The following is an 8,858-nucleotide window of genomic DNA, read 5'->3' as shown; positions in this document are numbered from 1 at the left end:
AGTGTGAGCTATTAAGCTTAGTGAGTGGTTCTTTTAAAGATGAAAATCATTTTGAAAATCATCATTTTTGGGAAATCAATCATATAATAATAATCACAGTGTACCCATGCCTGATCATGGATTTATTCATGCAATGATTAACCTTTATTCCAAAATGCTACACGTGGCATGCATATCATATCATCAATCAATACAATCACCTATGGAAACCTTCCTATAACCCAAATTCCCGCCAATGTGCACATCGACCATTTTTATTTATCCCGCTAGTCATGCTTAGGTACTTGACCATATTTTCCACCGGTCGTCACCAACTATTATTTTCCGCCGACCGAAGCCAACCAATTTTTCCTGCCAAGCACCTTTTGTTAAGCATGCTAACCACATTCTGGGCATAATCGCAGTTTCCATAGTCACACACAAGCAATATCATGGCAACATCATATTACCAAAGCATGTAGCTTGTATCCATAGATGTATATGTTCCAATATCAGAGTATAAAGCTAAGTGAATACTCATAATATGCATTTACTATCAACACTGTATAAACACACAATATGCAACATAACACTCATGATATATCGAACCTATAACGCTATAACACTCACACTATGTGTTAATTATCAAAGCTATAACACTCAAACTATGTGTTAATTATCAAAGCTATAACACTTACACTATGTGTTAATGATCAAAGCTATAACACTCACAACATATGTTAACTATCAAAACTATAACACTCCACAGACATAGTTAACTATCAAAACTATAACACTCACAACATATGTTAACTATCAAAACTATAACACTCACAACAATGTTAACTATCAAAACTATAACACTTAACACAACAAATGTTAACTATCAAAACTATAACACTCACAACATATGTTAACTATCAAAACTATAACAATCAAACAAGATGTTAATCTATCAAAACTAGTCACACTCACAACAAATGTTAACACTATCAAACAATAACACTCTCACGACATATGTTAACTATCAAAACTATAACACTCACAACATATGTTAACTATCAAAACTATAACACTCACAACATATGTTAACTATCAAAACTATAACACTCACAACATATGTTAACTATCAAAACTATAACACTCACCTTAATTGCTTAGGAGCCTCTCTAATAGTTCCCTTTTCTACCTCGGGCTCCCTTTTTACCCCTAGAATTCAGATCCAATTTACAGCTTAGATTACTCATAGTTATAAACCTTATTTTAAGATACTTCCTTGTACCAAACTATTCTAAAATGTCTCAAGAATCTTACCATAAAATCGTAGCTCATAACTCTTCATGGTTTAGCCGGAATCATCCAAACATCAAGACTGGCCCAGCTTACCCGATAGCTCGACCCCTCTGTCGTTTCCTCATTCTCCAGCCCAATTCCTTAGAGCTTCTTCTCCGGCAGCCTCACCATGAAAACTAGACTCTCTTATCTTCCAGATGGCTTTGGAATTACATCAAACGCTCGAGTAGATTGGGAGATCTCCTCGTATCAAGTTGATGCATTCTTCTTCACCCTCACTGTCCAATGCACTCTACTCTCCCCCTCTTTTTACGAATTTTATGATTTGTGATTTGAAAATGAAATCCCAACGGCTCTATTTATAGGCGTCCAAACCTCCTATGGTGTTGACACCACCTACTTGGCTGCATGACCAAATGTTTAATCCTCCCTTTATCAACGTAAGCTGACTTCACCTTGGTTCAATGTGTTCTTCCCAAACGCATCCAACACAATTTCTTAGGGTTTAAGAATTCCTCTTAATCAGACACCTCAATCTTAATTGACGTTTGCCCTTACGTCTTCAAGCTTTGTTTGTATTCAATTTAGGGTTTTCAATGCATAATCTATAAGATCGTGGCCAAGTTCAACGCCTAAATGCCCCGTCGTTCGATGCACAGGCGGTTTCCTTCGATCGCATGGGCGTGACGTTCGAATGAGGCGTTCAAGCAACTCTCGCTCTCTCCGCTCTCGCTCTCTCCCACTTCTCGCTGGTCTTGCTCTTTCCACTCTCGCTCTCTCCCATTTTCTCGCTCACAATCTCGCTCTCTCCACTCTCGCTCTCTCCAACTTTCTCGCTCAAACTCTCGCTTTCTCCACTCTTGCTAAGGATCTCGCTCTCTCCAGCCTTCTCGCTAGCTTGGATCTCGGCAGTGTCACTCTCTCCCATTCTCTCGCTCAGCCAGTCTCACTCCCTCTCATTTTCTCGCTCAACCAGTCTCACTCCCTCCCATTCTCTCGCTCAACCAGTCTCGCTCTCTCCCATTCTCTCGCTCAAATTTCGCTCTCGCTTTAATCTCGCTCTCTCCATTCTCTCCAACTTCCTCCAATCTCGCTTGCTACTGAGAATATGATTTATCTCCGTGCAACTTCCACACGAATTTTTCCAAATAATTTTCTATATTTTCCTCAGTTCTTCAATCCTTTCTTCACTATTTAGGATTTAAGTCTTCAAGGTTTTCTCTTCTTTTTATCCTTTTAGGATCCTCTCTACTCGTACTCAAGGATCAAATATGGTTATCATAACTATAATACCTAACCATTATAGTTTACATTCACTCTTACTAATTGTTGATCCCCAGAAGGTGACAATTATTACAGTTATTATGACAATTGTAAAATTATTAGATTATCTACATAACATAAGATTTAACTTCCTCCTAATTAACCCCTTAATCACTTACTTAAGTAGGAAAATGGAGATTCGGGTTTCACAGCCACAACCTGCGTCGATCTATTCAGGCCATTATAAAATGTCTCCATCACGACGCAATCGGGTATCCCGATATGCAAGCAGTTTTTCACCAATCTTCGAAATCACACCCAGGCAGTGCTAAGAGTCTCATTGTTCATTTTCTCAAAGTTCAGCACATCCTTTCGTCGCCTTGCATTGATGGCTAGTGGGAAGAACTTCTTCATGAATCGCTCAACCAGCTGATCCCATGATGTAATCTCGTTCGGCTCCAGTGAGTGAGCCCACCTCTTGGCTTCATCCCTCAAGGTGTAAGGGAATAGATAAAGTCTAATACCCTCAGGGGTAACGCCAAGTAGTGAGAATTTGTCGCACATTTCGACAAAACTGGTCAAGTGGGCATGCGGGTCTTCACCTTCCAGACCCCCAAATTGTCCTGCGTTCTGAATCATTTGGAGCATGACCAGTTTTATTTCGAACCTTGCGTCCTCCTCTACTATAGGCCTCGAAATCCCAGGCAAAAAATCGTACAGGTTGGTCACCGCGTAGTTCCTCATGGGAATGTTACGATCAGGGGCAAGGAAGACTGGGTCCTGCACTGGTCGTACCGCCCCTTGATTTCCTACGGGAGTTGCGTTGTCGTTATTATCTACCATATCAGCTGCTCTCTTTCGCCTAGCTCGATTCTGGCGTGCCTGTGCACGAAAGGTACGCTCAATCTCTACGTCAACTACAAATTCTAGTTCGGTACCAGAGCTCATAAGCCGTTAGACTGCTCCCCGCATTGAACAACCAATATAAAGAGATCTGTCCTACAAAATACCACAAACACACTCAAATAATAAACCATTAAACAATTCCTTGGCAACGGCGCCATAAACTTGATAAGCAAAAATTGATTCCTGGCTACAAGTCCATGCCATAAACTTGAAGACATAGATTTTATGCGATGATATACGATACTACTTCTAAATATGTGTTATTAATGAATGTTCTTGTAGTATGTTGTGCGTTGTCACAAGTTTCCCTGCATTGAAACCAAGTATAATTTCACCGCAAGTTTCTCGGTGTGATCCGAGGTCGAACACAAGGATTGTTTTAGGTTATTGCATTACATTTGTGATAAATGCGACCAGGGGTTTTTCAATTTATAAAAAGGCTGTGTGTACAGGTATTTGAAAATGCGATAAAATAAAGGTAAGCGATAAAAATGTGATAATAAAGTAAATTGCGGTAAAAGTAAATTGCGATAAAATGAACCTGGGCTATGATGATACAAGATACAGGTTTCATGCACAAGATATTGAGGGTGAGACTGACTGTGAAGATTATACAAAGATCGTGTTATGTGGTGGCAAGTCTTATATGTGGAACAGAAAGAGAAAAGATAATTAGTACAAACATCGCAAGTTCCTTAATTGCGTTAAAGGCACAAGTACGATTTCGTTTTTCCCTTGGCATACACCTCTCGGTGATTGGCCGCGTTCCCACATTTCTGTGGTGAAACAGGGAGAAACATAATGAACACAAGGTTGCTTCCATCTCTGGAAGTACTTCTTGTTTTAGTTAACGCATTCTTCTAACCTTCTCTCGACAAATCAGAATGGTATCTTCACTTTTGCTCTCACAGGTGAAGATGTCGTCTAGCATGCTTTAGCTAAACATCTTTATTTCTTTAGCACAGATTAAGTTACTTGTTTAATTCATATTAATCACCAAGGGATTAAGAAAATATAATGGAGAAAATGTTTTATAGAGGAACGGAAATTGACAGAAAATTGTAAATGGAAACGATCGAGACATTCAATAATACTATTTAGCGTTTGATAAATGGTTGTAAATGAAGAGATTAAGAAGATGAAATACAATTGATGAATGAGAGTTAGAAATAAATACAAATAAGCACCAATGTCTTGGCACGGATCTGGAATGGAGAATCGCTTGTCGGCATTGATGGAGTGAATGGAAGGATGGGCTTCCCTCTCAGGCTTGCTCAACCGGTAGAAGGGATCTAAGTATAGAGCTTCTCGACAAGGATTTGGTAGAATTGCACTGAGACTCACCTCTCGGCCTCTTCTCTTCTCTTCTCAGATTTCCTCCGATCAGCACTTAGATTAGCTTTCTCTCAATAGCCTCGTATCAATTATCCCCCGTATCAAGTATATCTTTCAATGAATTCTTTTAAGGTATTTATAGGCTGAAGGCTTTGACTCTCTAATTTGTGGTCCCCATTTTATTGTTATGGAAAGTCCAAAAATGATGGAATAAATATTCCTTCTGTTATGCAATCAGTCCATCGAATATGCACAACAGTTAGTTGTACACGTGTCACAATCCTCCGCGTTCGCATTGTTCATTTGCATCTTTCGATCGTGTGTTCGCATGCGGTGTTGTTTTTATTACCGCATGCAATTGAAGTTCAGCTCTAGATCGACAATCGCATTGCACCGTCATTGCGTTGATCGTCTCTTCAGTATTGATTTGACGAGCGCAATGCGACGTAGATGCATTAATCTTTCTCTCTTGAACCATGAGGGCATACGGTGACTTGGTTTCCTACAAAACAGACTTGAAATATCCTTTTCTACCATCTTGATGGTTTCAGTGGGTGTATTTGCAATAATTTATAATTATTGTATTTCTTAGCTAATTTTCATATAATCGACGCATATTTTCTCTCTGTTGGCCACAATATCTGAATAAGGCAGCATAAATAACTAGTATTTCTACAAGTTATCAGTCGTCAAGAAGGAGATTATCAAATGGCTGGATGCGGGCATTATTTATCCCATTGCAGATAGCACGTGGGTCAGCCCCGTGCAATGTGTGCCGAAGAAGGGCGGAATGATGGTAGTCCCAAATGAGAACAATGAATTAATACCGCAAAGAACCATCACTGGATGACCCATATGTATGGACTACCGCAAATTGAATACGGCCACAAAGAAAGATCACTTCCCTCTACCATTCATTGATGAAATGCTAGACAGACTAACAGGGAATGATTTTGACTACTTCTTGGATGGATATGCTGGGTACAATCAAATCATGATAGCTCTTGAAGACCAAGACAAGACCACATTCATTTGCCCATATGGGACATTCGATTTTCGCCGCACGCCGTTTGGCCTCTGCAATGCACTGAGCACGTTCCAGAGGTGCATGATGGCAATCTTTTTAGATTTTCTCGAGGACTCAATGGAAATATTTATGGATGACTTCTCTGTTTATGGGAACATTTATGAAGTCTACCTGGCCAATTTAGAGTAAATTCTGAAAGGATGTGAAGAGACGAACTTGGTGCTCAACTGGGAAAAATTTCACTTCATGGTGAAAGAGAGTATAGTGTTGGGACACAAGGTCTCCCAAGAAGGGTTGAAGGTGGACAAAGAAAATATTGAAGCAATTGAAAAACTCCCACCTCCAACCAGTGTGAAGGCTGTGCGAAGCTTCTTGGGGCATGCTGGATTCTATAGACAATTTTTTAAGGACTTTTCTAAAATAGCACGACCACTGAGTGCGTTGTTAGAGGTGGATAGGAATTTTGAGTTTGACAACAATTGCCTCAATGCATTCAGAGTATTAAAAGATGCGTTGATTACCGCGCCCGTACTAATTACGCCGGATTGGACAACGCCATTTGAAATCATGTGCGACGCCAGCGGGTACACGATGGGGGTTGCATTAGCGCAAAAGAAGAAAACCATTTTGCACCCCATCACATATGCGAGTAAAATGCTAAACTCTGCTCAAATAAATTATACCACCACTGAAAAAGAACTCCTGGCTGTGATTTTTGCGTTAGAGAAATTCAGGATCTATCTATTGGGAACAAAGGTACTCATTCACACTGATCACTCGGCAATCAAATATTTAATGACAAAAAAAGACGCAAAGTCGATATTGATCAAATGGGTTCTCCTCCTTCAATAATTCGATATTGAAATAATTGATCGGAAGGGGACAGAGAATCAAGTTGCGGATCACTTGTCCAGATTGGAAAATCCTGAGGTTGATCGCAATGAATCTGAGGTGAGTGTCGTGTTCCTGGACGAGCAGCTGTTCCACATAGAAGAATTGCCCTGGTATGCGGACATCATTAATTATTTGGTTTGTAAACAATTTCTTGAAGATTACACCTACCATCAACAGAAGAAGCTCAAACATGAATGCAAACACTATTATTGGGATGAGCCGAATCTGTATAGAAGAGGTGCAGACCAAATCATTCGATTATGCGTACCAAATGCTACTCAACAACGCATATTGTCATAGTGCCACGATTTGCCATATGAAGGGCACTATGGAGGGCAACGAATTGCAGTTAAAGTTTTGCAAAGTGGATTCTTTTGGCCTTCATTATTTAAGGATGTTGCTGACTATGCAATGAAATATGATCGGTGTCAACGTACCAGCAACATTTCATGGAAGAACGCAATGCCAATGAACACTATCTTGGAGCTGAAACTATTTGACGTCTGGGGAATTGATTTCATGGGACCATTCCCTCCTTCACATGGCAAGTATTATATCTTATTGGTCGTCGATTACGTTTCCAAGTGGGTAGAGGCAATTGCATGCGCCGCAAGTGATGCGGCAGTAGTCTCCCAGTTCCTCAAGAAAAATATTTTCACTTGTTTTGGCATTCCCTGTGCCATCATAAGTGATGAAGGATCACACTTTTTCAATCACAATATAAAGAATCTGCTACGCAAATACAATATCCTCCACAAAGTGGCCACCGCATACCATCCGCAAACAAATGGCCAGGCTGAAGTGTCCAATCGTGAAATTAAATTGATACTTGAGAAGGTAGTAAAACCTTCGCAGAAGGATTGGGCAATGAAGCTTGATGATGCGTTGTGGGTATACCGTACTGCATTTAAAACACTTATAGATATGTTCCCCTATGCGTTGGTATTTGGCAAGGCGTGTCATTTTCCTTTAGAGCTGAAGTATAAAGCAATGTAGGCGGTCAAGAAACTGAATTTTGATTTGAAGAAAGCAGAGGAAGCACGAAAACTGCAGCTGGTGGAGCTAAAAGAATGGAGGGTCAACGTATATGAGAATACGAAGATTTATAAAGAGCGCACCAAGCGCTGGCATGATAAACGCATATGCACTAGAAACCTCCAAGTCGGTCAAAAGGTCTTACTCTTCATTTCGAGATTGTGGCTCTTCTCGGGAAAATTAAAATCGCGCTGGTCTGGTCCTTTCATCATCAAAGCAATATTTCCACATAGTGCGGTGAAACTGATCACCAAGGATGGTAGTCGAACATTTAAAGTTAATGGACAACGGATCAAGGCATATCGCGGAGGAGATTTCTAGCCAGAAACATTCTCTGCAAAGTTGAAAAACCCAGACTATCCCTTACTTAACTCTTGAACATTTAATTCTTCGTCACTTTACTATTATCTGTATTTCACTTGTTTCCTTCTCAAAAAAAAAAATTGTTGTTTTGTTTTAAAATCATTTGACCCTCTCTTTGTCTGTTTACAAGGATTGTGAAGAAGCAAATGATCTCACTCCATCACTGTAATCCACAGAAGCAAAGATCGCCGCAAGGATGGATGCATCAATACACAATGAGACGACAGCGCAAAATTTGGGGGTGTACTCTTCCTTATCTTTATTTCAAATTTTGCGTTATCACATTGCATTTTATGTTTTATCATCGCATCCTCCTTAATTACCGCAATCATTTGACAAATAGATAAATTTAGTAGTTTACCGCATGTTGTTTCTTTGCCAAGTATGATTTCAATGATAAAAAAAATATGCTTCTATGTCTTTCGTATACATCAGAGTAACTTAATCTTAAGATAGTCACTTCATGAAATATTTCTAGAAGTTAGGGGTTTGCTAGCTTTCTTTCAAACTCTCTTTACAAGCATTCTATGACCATCGCATGAACTATTTTAATTTCTTTTGGCAATGAGGACATTACCACATTTTAAATTTGGAGGTGAGGTATTTATTTTCGACCTTGCTATATATATATATATATGTTTTAGAATAACGACTGCACTGTCAATGCAATGGAAAACCCATGTTGATAAGAGTTAAATTGTGAAAGGCACTTACTCGTAGTTGGATGTCCGCATGACACACATGGGGGCAAGCCAAAACGAAA

Source organism: Benincasa hispida, unplaced genomic scaffold, assembly GCF_027475165.1.
Source record: "Benincasa hispida cultivar pf3 unplaced genomic scaffold, pf3_genome.v1.1 HicScf1149, whole genome shotgun sequence".
NCBI lineage: Eukaryota > Viridiplantae > Streptophyta > Magnoliopsida > Cucurbitales > Cucurbitaceae > Benincasa > Benincasa hispida.
Note: the sequence above shows the minus strand (reverse complement) of the source record.